The 16,379-nt window shown below is 40.1% G+C and overlaps 1 protein-coding gene and 1 long non-coding RNA gene across 6 annotated transcripts in view; both read right to left on the reverse strand.

The window, feature by feature from the left end:
- Positions 1 to 16,379, reverse strand: part of PRKG1 (protein kinase cGMP-dependent 1) — a 1,254,852-nt gene that overhangs the window by 1,059,481 nt on the left and 178,992 nt on the right. The gene's annotated exons all lie outside the window — the stretch shown is intronic.
- Positions 779 to 9,056, reverse strand: LOC123380978. The gene is made up of 2 exons (XR_006587471.1): positions 4,238 to 9,056; positions 779 to 2,687 (listed from the first exon to the last, which is right to left on the reverse strand). It is a non-coding gene; the product is annotated as an uncharacterized LOC123380978 (long non-coding RNA).

A 16,379-nucleotide genomic window follows, 5' to 3' on the forward strand; every position in this document is an offset into this window, starting at 1 on the left:
TTGGAATGTATAACAAAATTCTGAGCACTAATTTGCATAGTCAGAACCCCTGGTTGACTGAAATCTGACACCATTAAGTGCGAGCAAGTCACTGGTCACTCGGGAAGAGGCAGTGAAAGCTTTTCTGAGTGTTTTATGGAAATACCAAATATATTTGCTCCTATGTAATAAAAATACATTTCAACAGTAGAATATCAAAATGTAGAACATCAGCAGTTTTCATCTGACTGCACTATGCTCTCCCAGTCAGCCCAGCGTATAATACCACGAATCAAAATGTTACATTGCTTGGTAGAAGGTCAATGCATTTGGAAGATGTCTGTAAAGTGGGGTTTCTTTTTTCCTTCTATAATCAGATCATGAACAGTCACATTAAAAGCTGTCTACCTACTCGGAGAGTCTCCTAACTATTGTGTCCTCTCATTTTTTCTCCAATTAGTTCCCTTCTCCCAGAAAATATGTATTTTACAAAGAGTGATGATACATGCCTGTGCATGAAGACACAAGTTCCTCTACAGAATAATCACAGTGAGGGGCCCCTGGGTGGCTCAGTCAGTTGAGCATCTGACTTCGGCTCAGGTCATGATCTCCTGGTTTGTGAGTTTGAGCCCCGCATCGGGCTCTGTGCTGACAGCTCAGAGCCTGGAGCCTGCATTGGGTTCTGTGTCTCTGTCTCTCTGTCCCTCCTCAGCTTGTGCTCTGTCTCTCTGTCTCTGTCTCCCAAAATAAACATTAAAAATTTTTTTCAAAAGAATGATCACATTGAAAACATCAGGAGTAAGGATTAGGGACATTTATATTTAATAACAAATGTGTATTCTTTTTAACGTAGGTATTACATAAGGCATATTATGGATTTATAATCTGTCAACTGCATTTTTCCTCTTAATTACAAGTATTTCCTAGGGATTACTCCTAAGATTTGTATTACATAGTACTGTATTTTGCAATTATAGGTCAATGGTTAATACACAACTTTTTCAAATATAATTTATTGTCAAACTGGTTTTCATACAACACCCAGAGCTCATCCCAACAAGTGCCTTCCCCAATGCCCATCACCCACTTTAATATGCAATTTTTAATATAGAAGACTATTTTTTAAGGCTACCCCAAATTATATCTATGCAGAAACATTTCTTCCTTCTATCAACAAGGAACATGTGGCAGACGATGACATTTGAAGGTTGCTTCTTCGCAGTAATTGTCTTTGTTGTCCGTTTCATTCTATGTGAATCCAAACTATACCACATCTCAACAATGCTACAGACACAAATGACTTTAATGCTTTAAAGCAATGTAGCACTATTAGCTTAAGATTATTTTTCTCTTCCTTTTTACACGCCACATTTTTGACAATTATGGGCAATCAAGTTATGGAATGCATGACATATATATCAGAAATTAGTATCAGCTTTTAAATTCTCTACAACAGAAATTAAATATATTCTGTATGTTTGATTTCCACTCAAAAATTATTTGGCCAGGTATGTTAGCCTCTCCTTCACTCAATCCTTTATTTGACAAACATCATTGGTACTCATTATTGTTTGTGTTAGCTGCTCCAGGAAATACGGAAGAGGATATAATGTGGTCACTGAGAGTATCAGCGTCTTTATGGAAGTAAAGAAATAGTATAAGATTTTTACCACAATTTAATTGCATTTTAAATTCTTCCATTTTACTTGGTGATTCAAACCAACCTATCTTCATACTATCTTCACCTTGGACTGAGTATTAAATGATAAGTATAACCAGGAAGGAATCTAATGTGAGATTTTCTAGAAGCAGCAGCATTGTAATCCAGTTAGGGAGGGAATAGTTCAAGGCGGTAATCGTGGAGGACGGCGCCCCAAGCCATTGGGCACCTCAGGGATTCTTAGTGCTACCCAGGAACACTAGAAGGTATTGTACGGGATTCAAATCTGCTCAAAACACTCATCCAAACTCTAAAGTCTTCCAATCTCCGTTTTTTCTCTCGTTTTCACTCCTTACAAGAGTATACTTAGTTGATGTCGTACTTCCTACAAACTTCTGCTCCCAGCTGGACCTTTGTACTTTACTTCCCGGTCCCATCAGGGACATTTTACAGACCAACTTAGGACTGGATGAAAACCAGTGACACACGGGACACAGCAGTGCTCTGTCACCGCCAGGGCCCATCCGTCACCCGCCACGTTTTATTTTGAGGATGACACACGAAAACTCCCAGCGACAGAGATGTCGCTCCGTTCCAAGCGTGGGCAAGTTCCTTCCACCTTCGGGCTCTGCGCGTGTGGGTCCTCCACTCAACGCGCTTCCCCTATTTGTCACCTAGCCAAATCACACTTGTCATTCTGGATCAGTATCAATGTCACTGCTCTGGAGACATTTCCCCCGACACTCAATCTCCATCGGGGGTCTCTGTTACAACGTCTCGTCGTAAGCCTTTCTTCCCAGCTTTGCGCTTTTCACAATCTGTAAATATGTCTGGTTTAATTATTGCTTTGACGTCTCATTTTTAATCATCACGGCAGCACGAGGAAGTACAAGGTACTTTCACCACCCATATTTACAGATGAGGACGTTACCTGCTCGTTGCTAAATGCCAAGCTCCTAGCATGTGCCTTGCTTGTAGTTCTGTACAATTAACAGTCGTTGACTACACTGACTGAACCAACCATCTCCCGGAGTTGAAATCTGATTCTCTGAACGTGATAAGAAAGTGAGACAGAACTGAGTTTGAAACCTGCCTCACGAGGCGATCCTAATACACAGAGAGATCTATCCACCCTCTATACTTCACTTTTCATCAGAAAAATGGGTGTGATAACCTGCTTCATAGGATTATTTTCAGGATGTGATGAATTAGTGTGCCCCAAATAAATAAACCTAATTTCTATTCGTTTACCCTGATTGCAGCCCCTGGATGTTTAAAGGACACACTTCATCTCTCCTTCAAATGATAGCCTTTCTTTTTCTTTTTTTCTTTAAGTTGATTTATTTTGAGAGACAGAGAGCAAACAGGGGAGAGGCACAGAGAGGGGGACAGAGAGAATCCCAAGCGTTGTCAGTGCAGAGCCTGGTACGGGGCTGAAACTCATGAAGTGGGAGATCATGACCTGAGCCAAAATCAAGCGTTGGACACTTAGCCGACTGGGCCACCCAGGCGCCCCTCAAGTGATAGCCTTTCAAAATGAAGTATCTTGCCCTTTATTCTTCAAGCTAATTAGCTTGAATTTAAGTTGTCCTTATATTCATTGACTTAAGAGTTCATTCAACAAATATTTATTGGGTACCCACCATTTGAAAGATACATAAATCCTGGTCATGATGGAGGATACAACTAAAAGGGAAATTTACATAACTCAAAATCAGGGTCAAAGGATTTGTTAAGGAATAGACAGCTGTATACGATTATCCCTTGATGAACCAGCCTACCTTCCTTTCCCTTCCTTTCCCTTTCCCTTCCCTTTCCCTTCCTTTCCCTTCCCTTCCCTTCCTTTCCTTTCTTCTTTATCCCTAGACGTTCTGATTCAATATGTCTAAGGTGGGCTGAAAATTTTCATTTCTTACGAGTTTTCTGGTGATTCTGATGCTGTGTTTCAGGGAACACATCTCAAGAGCCAGTGAACCACACTATAGTGATATTTGCCCAAGAGAAAGAGAGGAAATTTGGGGAGGCAGAAGTTACTTTAAAAAAAGAAAAAATTCCCAGGAGTTGGATGAAGAAGGTGGTGTTAGCTCTGGCCTTAAGATACAGGAAAGGATACGAACGAGGTTTCAAGTTTTTCACCTTTGGGGTGGAAATGTTCCTATCTGAATAAATATGACAGAGAGTTTGATAAATCCTATGATTGGAAATAACTTGAAGAGAAAGTATAAATCTGTCGGATGGAAGTATATGGCAAGAATTATGTGAAAAGAGCGTATGCCGTAGGTTTGTTGGTAGAAACCAATATATACCAGCGCAAAGGAAGTCAGAGGCATTTTCAATGTATAACTAATATGTCCAACTAATATGTCCAAGAGTCAAATGAGCCCATCTACATGATGGCCTCATGAGGCCTCTGTCCTAAAGAACATATGCTGAGTCTAGTCAGGTGTCTTAGCTATACCACTGTTGGTGCTTCTTGATTCCAGAAATTGCCTATTCTATTAAAACACATTTAATCTGCCACATCATTGGTAAATTGATGAAGACATTCACAAGCTCTTACATGCCGTCTTTTCCCTAAAAGAAAAAAACGATACTCACGGTGTAGAAGCAAAAGCATTGCACGTGTGCAACACAGGACGCTGACTGTAAGGAACCGATGAGGCTGAACACACCCAGAGTGCTATTCTGGGGCAGGGCAAACACAGATTGTGAGTCAGTTGCAACCTCAAAGGTACGATTCGAAGAAACATTTGAAACTGCAGAGCTGAAGGGAAACGATGTCAAAGGAAATATAATCCATTAACCTCACTGATGGAAAACACAGTCCGTGAGTAATGAACAGAAGTGCGACGCGTCAAACTTCATGCACCCATTCCACAACTACAGATACGTTGAGTCAGCAGCTGGTCACGAAGTGGCGTGCCCAGCGCTGTGCCAGAGCTCACTCCGCTCAGCAAAGTGAGGCCGGCATTCAGGCGTGAGGCTGGCGGTCTGAAACCGGCCACGAGGACAGCACTCCCATCACAAACACCGGCAAAGACTACAAACAAGGTTTGTCTCCCAGCATCAACTGTTAAGCATTTACCATTTTTAATCCTGAAGTTCCCACCATCTGAGACTAGTGTCATAAAACTTTTGATGATGTGCACATCTTAAGCAGATGAGGAGACACTTAAGTATCTGAATCTCCTATGCTAATTTCTGATGCTAACAAGAGTTAGTGTACATTTTTGAAAAATGTTTACAACGGCCTTAAATGAGTGCTAAGGGTTCCCACATTCATGATCCTATCCGCCCCTCTACACAAGAACCATTTGAGGAAGGTACTATTAATTCAGATTTTACAGGGAATGAAATAAATACAGGCTCATCAAAGTTAAATAAAATGTTCAAGACTTTTTCTTGACCAGCTGACATTACTGTATCGCTAAGTCAAAAACATACTTAGACGATTCTTTATGCCTCGACCTTGGAAGCAGGAATAATTGAGCTCAAGTTGAAAAGCAGCTCTCTATTATTGTGAATAAAAAAGTAATTCAAAGAGTTTTAGATTCCATTTGTTTAAGCATAAGAGAAGACATCCTCATAGTAACAGATTTGATGAGATTCAATCCTCTCAAAATCTTTAGGACATATACCTTGACCTTATATAATACAGCTAATCAAGCTTCATCTTTGATATACTTGGGTGTTTTAACTTGTTTTATTATTATTATTTTAAGTGTTATTTATTTAAGTAATCTCTACACCCAGTGTGGGGCTCAAACCCACGACCTTGAGATCAAGAGTCACATGCTCTTCTGAATGAGCCAGCCAGGTGCCCCTATCTGGGCCTTTTTAGAAATAAGTATATTTAGTATGATGAATTGAAGAAATACATTTGTCATGCATGGAAAAAGTTTAATAAACTCAAGTTTCGTTTTAGTTACAGGCCAAGCATTATAAGATATGAAAAGCTCAACATTTCTACCCAATTTTTTCTAATTTTCTTTGCTTTCCTTGGGGCAAAGTTTAACTCAACCAGTTCTCTATTGAGCATAATGAGATATGCTTCTGCACTGATGAAAGTTTATACATGATTTTGTGAATCTCTATTACTACTATCAAAAAATATTACTGGACTCTGAAAAATGTCAAGTGACCCACAGCGTGATCACAATATGGTATACTGCCCTCCAAAATGTCATCTTCGGAAAGTTGAGAATTTACATATGTGTACGTGCACACACACGCACGCGCGCACACACACACACACACACACACACACACACACACACACACACACCCCACCTCTAAGGATCTTAATCTGAAGTTTGCACAGTCCAAATGATGTTTTGCTAGATCAAACAAAAAATTTTTTAAAGTTGTGGCTTATTAAATTTCAACAGAGGAGTCAGAAAGCTTAAAAGACTAAACATAGGAGATTTAAAAAATTAAATAAAAGTCTCATCTAGAAGGAAAACAAGTACTTTTCAGAACTAAATGTTTAATATCTTCTTAAAATTTTCAGAAGCTAAAATAATTTATCAATTTTCATTACCTGTAAGAAGATAATTCTAGATTTAAAGGGAATTTATTATAGCTGTGTGTGTGTGTGTGTGTGTGTGTGTGAGAGAGAGAGAGAGAGAGAGAGAGAGAGAGAGAGAGAGAGAGAGGTTTTTACATGTGTGTAGGTGTGTGTATAGATTCCCTAAAATAAACTGTGAAGCTTTGGTGTTGGGAAGGATATTTAACATTCAAACAAGATTAGACTAATAATTATTTTTTGTTAAATAAATGAAACACTTACTATGTGCTGGGCCCCACTAGGCTCTGGGGAACACCCCACAAGGTTTCTACTCACATCAACCTGAGATTCTGGTAGACCATAGATGTTCTTTAAAATCCATGTCTTCATTTAATATTTACAACTATAAAATTCTACCAATAAATTAAGAAAGCATGTTTGATACACAGGCTTGCAGATGTGCAAATAAATACACAAGAATTCCATCACTCCCACGGGAGAGGTCTGGAACATGGCATGTGGTTCCACAAACAGACTGACCTATCGAGATATATACACACGAACAGATCCTGGACAGGAGATAGGGCCAATTTTCCCAAGAGCAAATTATCAAGAAATAGGAACTATTTTTCTTTCATGTTGATAACCCAGCTTCAAGTTTTTTCAGATGGGACATAATATGCCCTGTATGCCAATTTACAGTTGGCCGATTATAAAATACTCTCTTTCCAATTCGTTTTCTTACGAAACGTTATCTTCGGATTCGATTCCTTATTCCAAAATGTACTTTTTAATGTTACAGGGTTTATGAATCTTGTATAAAAACATCTTTAAACCCAAATACACTTGTCTAACTTGTAAGCTACACAGTGCTGGGGAAAAGAGGCAACATGTGCCTTCAGTGGGACGTTAGGTGAGGCTTGGAGAATTAGCAGCTCAGAAGGGGTGATGCAATTTGATTATATGGATGTGACTCATTCTTTCACCATGAAGTGTGATCTCTGGAATTGCTATCTGGAAGCAAATGTGTGAGGTAAATACTCTTAAAAAAAAAAAAACATAAATACTCGCTCATCCTAATTTCTTTATCCTGGATAACCACTAAATATAAGGCACAGCCTGAAAGATCACTGAAATGCTAGTTTTTCTCCGTTAGTGATAAATACACATTAAACATGTGGCCTGCAATATGAAAAATGAGTTATAAGATTAATTCAAAAGTTTACAGGAGGACACACACTATCAAGTGTATACTAATCTCTGTCCTGTGTAATTAACTTCATTTTAATGAGGCCAACATGTGGTAAATGTGTGCTATGTGCAGGCACCGAAGTAAATACTGGGGTCACAGAGAACATCCGTGGTTCCTGACCAGAAGCCGCTTATGAGACAGACAAATATGGCGGAGCGTTCCCGAAGTTTCGTTCTCTACATTTCAGGAAGAGAATCCTTGACCAATTTTGTACCGGACGGGTGGCTACCTTTACAGAGATCACTTTTTCTAGCTTTCCTTGTAGCTGAGTTATGGGCGAGAGCATGAGAAGAGGGTGAAGCTCCATGCTTTCTCAGACCTCATCTTGCCCCCTCCCCTCCCCCCCCACAGGATGGACCTCCAACATAGCAGTGGCCCGGCTTCAAGTCTGAGTGTGGTGATCCCCCTCGGGTGGCCCTAGAGCAACAAGATGGAAGAAACCTAGGTGCCTGAACAACCAGACAGACAGCATGGCCCCTCTCACCTCAAGGATATGAAGGCCAAGAGGAATAAACATATATCTTATTCTAACCATAATGCTGTGAGGGCTTTTACACAACTGGGCAGATCCCTAATGAGGTAAATCCGCGATCGACGATTGTACACCAGACGCTCCCCGACAGCCTTGCTTCTCAATCTGTTCCATCTCTGGGAAGACCAATTCCATTATTCTACTTGTTCAGGCCACAAGTCTGGAATCCTCAACTCCTGTCTTATCTGGTGTACCATTTCCAGTCCAATCCATTAATAAATAGTACTGGCTGAACTTCCGACCACAGTTCTCCAACTTGACCACTTTTTACCACCTTCACTTTCACGGTCTCAGTCCAAGTCAGCATGAACCCTTCTTGACTGCTTCTACAGTTGCCCAACTGATATCCCTGCTTCCCTCCCTGCTACCGCAGAATTTCTGTGCCCGCAAGGAAGCCGTACATTAGAGCATGGTGCACTTCAGCTCAAATTCTCCTGGGTATTCCCATCTTGATTACAAGGTGATAATAATAAAAGTCCTTAACACGACTCCAAGCCCATTTGGAGCTCTGTGATATCAACGATTTCCTTACCCGAGTCCCCACCCCACCCCATAATCAATCACTCCACTCCAGTCACACTGGTTTCCATTACCGTTCCTTGAACACGTCAACCACAACCCATCTTAGGTCTTTGCACATTTGTATTCCCTTGGCCGAAATGGTCTTCCTCTGGATGTTAGTGTGGAACACTGTCATCTGCTCATTTCTCTGCTTCTGCTCAACATTCAGCTCAAAGAGGACTTCCTCTACTACTGTGTATAACATCACAATTCCGTCCCCGTCCCGCATGTCATTCTCTACCTCCTTACCACGCTTTGGCTTTCATAGCACTTATCACCAACCCATTACACACACACACACACACACACACACACACACACACACACACACACACATTATAAATGTTTGCTTGTTTCATATCTTCTCAACGAGGCAATAAACACAATGTGAACAGACATTTTGTATCCTTTGGTCTCTACTATAACCCAAGCACTCAGAATAATCGAGCAATGCCTGGCACATAGCATATGCAAAGTACATTTTTTTCTAATATAATTTATTGTCAAATTGGTAACACAGTGTGTGTGAAGTGTGCTCTTGGTTTTTGGGGTAGATTCCCATGGTTCATCACTTACATACAACACCCAGCGCTCATCCCAACAAGTGCCCTCCTCAATGCCCATCCCCCCCACACACCCCCATCAAGTTCTCTGTATTTAAGAGGCTCTTGTGGTTTGCCTCCCTCCCTCTCTGTTTGTAACTATTTTTTCCCTTTCCAAAGGATACAGGAGTGCAAAATAAGAATTTCTTAATAAATTACACGAATGAATGAAACACAGTGTGACCAGAGGGCTTATAGAGAGGGACACAAAGGATATTACGGCAACCTCATAGAAGAGAACCCAGCCTAGTAGGGAAGGGTCAGAGACGGCTTCTTAGCAGAACCACCTCGTACAGTGACTCTAAAGAGTGGTGATGTCTTAGTGTGTGTATCCGAAGCAGAGGAAAACATCTATAGGGCCACAGAGACAAGAGAACATTCGAGGAAGTTGAACCAAAGCCACAGAGTGGTGAGTACAGAATCTAGTTGGGAAGCAGGGGCAGATCAGTGAGTGACGGCTACCCCGAGACACGGGACTTGATGCTTGACATATTTATTATTTGACAAATGAGAAAAAGATGATGTATACGTTTGAGAATTCCCCTAGGCTTACTTAGCTAGTTATGTGGCAAAACCAAGATTCAAGTCCCTATCTGCCAAGTTCCAGAACCCAGCTCTCTTTATTTCACTGCAGAGTCTGCTATCCTAAGGAGTTTGGAATTTATCATGGAAAAGCCCTGGCAAATGGCAAGCAAGGAGATGGCATGAACTCATTGGGCTTTTAGGAAGGTTTTGTTCATGGTAGTGCAGAGAATGTATCAAAGCGGAAGAAGTCTAGGGACAGCAAGGTCTGTAGGAATTGGTGGGAAAATTCAGGCAAGAAGTTCCGAAGACCTGAAACAAAGCGGTAACTGACAGCGGTAAGGACCTGAGGGTAAGCAGACATGGGGCCTGGAATAACCCCCAAGGCTCCAATGTGGGCCAGGGTTGCAGGAGAAATGAGGTGTCGCCCAGGAAGTTGGGAAATGCAGTCAGGTGCAGAGAGGGTTACTCTAAGCACTTCAAGCTGGTCACAGAGCCACTTAACAGATGGACCTGGAGGAAACTCCCAAGATTAATGGCTCAGTCCAATGGCCATGCCTCCACAAGACAACTAAACTAAATGGCCAAAGCTTATAATATAAAGCACACAAAGACAAAAGGCAGAAACCTAACTCAGCAGTCTATTTAAGTAAAAAACAAACAAACTCTCCACGCTTTGTGAGAACACGAAACAGAATGCACTGTTGTAGAAAATACTAACCTAGAACTTGCATAAAAAAACAAATTCTAAAATTAAGTTCTCATTCCAAATAATATCATATGTGTGCTCAATTGGAGTAAGCCTTTTATCCTCTAACGTTACTGATGTGCTAAGATCTGCCTCTGGGAGAAGAAACCAGAAACTTGACTTCCCAAGAAAAATCAATGAAAGCAGCAAGTTGTTTGTTTGTTTTCTAAACTTCTCCCGAGACAATACTTATGAGGATGGTGGTAAGATACCAAACACAAGCATATGCACCTGCAAACGAAAACGCTCTTTGCAAAACACATCACAAGAGAATCACATGGACACGCCAAACATTTACTTAGTGGTAAGAATTTATAAAGAGACATCCAAAAGACAGCTGCCAATTTCGGCTTCCACATGCATTGAGGGGACCACTCTGCGACCATGTGTAAAACGACATGTTCTCTTTTTTCATTTGAAACCATCCATGATATTAGATGCATTACTGCTCTGAACCTTCCAAATATAAAATGCTACATTTTCTAGAATTCTTTTAAGTAAGAAATAAGCACAACATAAAACCACTTTCTTCTCTAAAAATGCTGATTGGATTCAAAGGATATTTGATTCCTTTATTCCTTAGAGCTGTAATTAAAATTACAAAAAAAAAAAATCAGCACCCTACTACACTAATTCAGGATAATCACTGGGGAACCCAATTAAATTCCCAAATCTTGAACATTAAAAAGTGTCCAAACAGAACCCACAAAATGCATCAAGGATACCTTTCAAACTGTGAAATGCAATGTAATTAACAGAATAATAAGCACTTCAACGCAACTGACTTGCCCACTGTTAATCAGTATTGGCTATTTACTCTAGATTTAAATGTCTGCCTTAAAAGAAACTTTTGTTTCTCACTTACCAGGCCTCTACTTAAAAGGCTTTTGTTACAAACTTCCAGTTACAAAAGAAACAAGTCCCGCAGATATAACATACAGTGTGGGGACTACAGTTAATAACACTGGATGGCATAATTGAAAGTTGCTAAGACAATAAATCTTAAAAGTTCTCATCACAAGAAACAAAATGTAACCATGTGCAGTGATGGATGCTACTAGACTTACTGTGGTCATCATTTCACAACAGCACGAATATCAAATCCTTATGTCATACACCTAAAACGAACACTATACGACAATAAACAAAACTTATGTCAACTGTACTACAATAAACCAAAATAAATAAAAATGAAAGACATTTGTTTTGTAACATGATCTTTCGTGTGTGCTATTTAGGGGTGGGTGAGTCAATATCTGATATTTTAAACCTTAAACTAATCCAGTGTGTTTTCTGGAACAAGCATCTAGTTGGTCATATTTGTCTTCAGGTCACACGGCTTAAGGTGGTGGTTCTCAAACTTAGTTTCAGAACCTCTTGATACTAACAAAACTCACTGAAAAGTTCAAAAAGATTTTGCTTCTTTGGGTTATATCTATTGATGTTTATTCCATTAGACCTTAACACAGGAAATTTTTTTTTTAATTTTTTTTTTTAACGTTTATTTATTTTTGGGACAGAGAGAGACAGAGCATGAATGGGGGAGGGGCAGAGAGAGAGGGAGACACAGAATCGGAAACAGGCTCCAGGCGCCGAGCCATCAGCCCAGAGCCCGACGCGGGGCTCGAACTCACGGACCGCGAGATCATGACCTGGCTGAAGTCGGACGCTTAACCGACTGAGCCACCCAGGCGCCCCAACACAGGAAATTTTTTGACACATGTATTCACTTGAAAATAAAAAACTTACCACATGTAAAAAACGCATTTTTATAAAATTAACTATATTTTAAAAACGAAAATGTTACTAACAAGCATGCCATTGTTTGATACTTTTTGGGAATCCAATTGATGAAGAGGGCCGCATCCTCTGCTTTGGCATCCTACCTTCTAGAAAATACTACCGTACACACACGACCAACAAATAACGTGTTCCCGTTACAAGACCTCAAGCTTTGACCTCAGAGAGCCCCTACAAGTTTCCCCAGGCCAGACTTTGAGAACCGCTCCTTCGAAAAAATTAGCAGGATAATACTGGAAGGAATTTTTAGCTGGCTGCAAAGATTTTACATTAAAGAATGTTAAAGTATTTATAAATACCCCTATCTACGACATCTATAAAATTACAAAATTCACCCATTTAATCTGTGGCAGGTACAACGAACACTCTAACCACAAGAGAACTTCCGCCGGTCTTCTCTCTCTGCCCTGTTTTATTAACAGGAGACCTTCACGTCCACATTCAGACCTCTCACCTGGGCTGTCACACAGGTGTCACCCATGTGGTCTCTCCATGGGAACCTGAACTTCACACTGCCAGGAAGGGACTCCTGATGGCACTTCTTCACCATGAACTCCTCACCCTTCTTCCCATCTCAGAACACAGCACCACCACTCACCCAACCACTTCAATCAACAGCCTAAGCATCCCCCAATTTATCTCTTTCACCCTCATCTAACATCTCTGAGCTGCCCAAATTCACCAGCCGTCCCTCACGCCCCGTGCCATCATCCCAGCCCAAGCCAGCATTCCACTTTGCTTGGATTACTGCCGTCTACAACCTCCCAACAGGACCCCCTGTGGACCCCACCACTCCACAGTACGTGTTTGCCACCCTCAATTATTAGCGGTATCCGTTTTTCTACTCATAAAACCTGAGTCTTCTCATGCCCCATCTCAACCTAAACTCCGATGCTCTCTAAATGTCTTGGAATAAAACTGAACCGCCTCCAGCATCCTGCAAGTGACCTTGCCAACCTCAAATCCTGACACTGGCTTCTTTTGCTTTACCATGCCAAGCCTTCCCCACCTCATCACTTTCCTACTTACAGGTGCCCTCATCTGGAACCTCTATCCACACTTTTGTGTGTCTGGCTCCTCCTTGGCATTCAGGTCTCAGCTCAAATCATACCCTCTCAGGAAAGTCCTCCCTGACGCACCTGACCACTGCCAGACCCACCTATGAGTCTCTCTTCTATCACCCTGTTTTATCAGTTTAACTCATAGCCCTGGTAATTACCCAGAAGCATCATGCTTACTTTCGTGAATGTTCTTTGTCCTTTTCCCCTACCGCCATCGCCAGGATGCAGGGTCTGGAAGACACGGACTGTGTATGTCTTGTTCACTATCCTACCTCAGTGTCCACTGAGACACGGTCAGCACTGGGAAAGCACTTGTAGGAACTGAACAGCGGGCACGAATAAATACTCAGATGAATCGATAGGTGAATCATAATAAAGAAACTGTGTTGCCAAAAGAATTCCATTAAATACTTTCTTTGCGGTTCTCAATTGTCGAGGGATTTACCCGGAATTTCATGTACTCACGGACGGACGACACTCAGTCAAATCCACACTCTGCTTTATGACTCCAACACCTTTCCTACTTTTGTAGAAACTCGCCATATGGAGGGAAGAAGAGAATGGTAGTTGAGCGACGCCTGCTATGTATATATGGAACCTAATTCTGAACACGAAGGAAAATCTGCTGAAACACTCTTCCTATTATTTCATGTGACTTTGACCTCTAGAATTGATGTGAGAAATAAAAACTTAAATTCACAGGATTAATGAAAAGAAATGTCAAGACTTTCCAGAGAAGTGATCTTAATTTTAAGAAAATGGCATGAAAATTGTTCTAAAAAACCTATAAATTAAGTATTTTTCTTTGCAGACTGAGTTTTAAATCACTTGGGAGCCTTATCATCAATACTTATGATTATTGTTGTTACTCTATTTTCCTTATAAATTTGAAGTTAACCACTGACAGAATCCATAGATTATAGTAACAACCCCATCATCTCCTAAAATATAATGTGAACTCTGGGAAGCAATCGTTTCATGCAAATTCATATACACACGCGGGCACAACAGGCTGAGTCAACAAAAATCTTTGCACTGGAAATATTGGAGCAAATTATACAAATCTTTTTAAAAATGACTTTAATTTGGAACATTGGGGACACCATAAATATATAGTAAGAATATTGCTGAAGGGACTAAATATTCTAAAACAGTACAAAACACAATAAAAGAATAATATTAAATGATGCTCTGTAAAAACAAGTTAAATATAAAATATGATACTGAATTATAATCTTCTAATCACATAAATTAAAAAAAATTGATGAGTATGTAAGTGGCTTTCAGTTAAAAGTTATTATAATGGGCTATTAAACTCTAATGGAAAAAAATACTCCCACTTTTTGCCAGTGGGAAATAAGTGATATTTTAAAGAAGCATGATCAGTTCCTGAAGGAAAGTTTTAAGCACATTGACTGTTAATTATGATTTCGTGAAAAGTTTTAGCTTTCCTCTGTAAATACACCATTGTGCACTGGTATTGGTGACATGGGAAACCACCTTTCATAATACTTTGGCCACCTTCATCAGATGATTTTTCTAGTACAGCTTTGCTATTGATAAATGAACAGAGTAACTTAATCGGCTTTGATAATGAAAAGTATACAAACTAACCTAAGTGCTCTTGTTAAGTTACGTAAAATTGCACGTAGTAAATAGTAAATGTTCTGTCTTGTTTTAAAATCATTTGCTTCCATATATTCCTTTGAATAACTAAAAGGTGGCTTCATGATACACAAAAACAACCAGCTTTGGTGAAGTTGGGCAAATAATGCAGAAAAAATGACATTATATAAATCAGTAACATAAATAGAGTCGATAATAATTTCTGGATATTTTAAATATGCATAAAATGTGAATTTAGAGGAATTAATGTTAATACCATCTTAAATCTTCTATCATACTCTTCTATCTCCGTGCACTACCTAAGAAGCTTTAGGGGCGCCTGGGTGGCTCAGTCCGTTAAGCGATGGACTTTGGCTCAGGTCACAATCTCACCATTCCTGAGTTCAAGCCCAGCATCGGGCTCTGAGCTGACAGCTCAGAGCCTGGAACCTGCTTCAGATTCTGTGTCTCCCTCTCTCTCTGCCCCTCCCCCGTTTGTGCTCTGTCTCTCTCTCTCTCTCTCTGTCTCAAAACTGAGTAAAAGTTAAAAAAAAAAAAAAGAAGAAGAAGAAGCTTTAGCACAAAAACGTTTTCATTTTCATCAGAAAGGAGTTTGCAGAAGGGCCTAGATATAAAGATCAGACTCAGACTTCAACCTTCCAAAGCTACAGTAGTTAATTTCAGATAACGTATGTGCTATCACAGGCTGCATTTCTCAAATGTGGAGTCATGGGAGAATTCCAATAAGGACTTCAGAGACCAATTCCAATTGGTCCTTTGTCCTGGGGTGGGGGTGGGGGGCTGTTGCCATGGCAGTCACACCAGGCAGCTTCTTTGTGCTGGGAAGTAGCTCCTATCTGCCCAGCCCTTTGAGCACATGCCAACACAAATGCTAACCATTCAGGGATTTTTCATTAGAGGAATGGATATTAACAGCATTAGTCTATCCAGCCCCCCACAAAAATCATTCAAAATCTTGTTAAAAGTCTCTGCAGAAATACATCTATGTGATTTTGAATTGAACCCACAACCATGTCAGAAGCCTGTTTAACGTTCAGCATGCAAGCCAGCCAACAGTTTCACATAATGATGGCCGAAGTAAGTTTTCCCTCATTAGCAGAAAATCAATGCCTTATCACACTACTGCCAAAAAGTTACTAATCTCTATTTTCTTCCCATTTTTTCAGCTACGCTGTTTTCATTTTTAATGTTCACTGAAAATACATTTTTAATCTTTAAAATCTGCCATTCTCTCAAAACTGCAGAATGGAGGGATGGATATTGTAGCAAAATGAACCAGCACAGAAATAAAACCCGTAACTGTTACGAACTAATTGTAAGAAAAAAATACTTATACCTTTTTAACATAACCTATGATCTCCTTTATCAATTTCAGTTTCTTTTTTTTTTCCTTTTTTAATAATGGCTTTCCAACTTTTTTGGTCTCAAAAAAAAAAAAAAAAAACAAAAACAAAACAAAACAACAACAACAAAAAAAACCAACCACAGCTATTTTCAAAGATTTTAGCTTTCAGGAGTCCTCAAAGGTA

This window comes from Felis catus, chromosome D2 (assembly GCF_018350175.1).
Source record: "Felis catus isolate Fca126 chromosome D2, F.catus_Fca126_mat1.0, whole genome shotgun sequence".
Lineage (NCBI taxonomy): Eukaryota > Metazoa > Chordata > Mammalia > Carnivora > Felidae > Felis > Felis catus.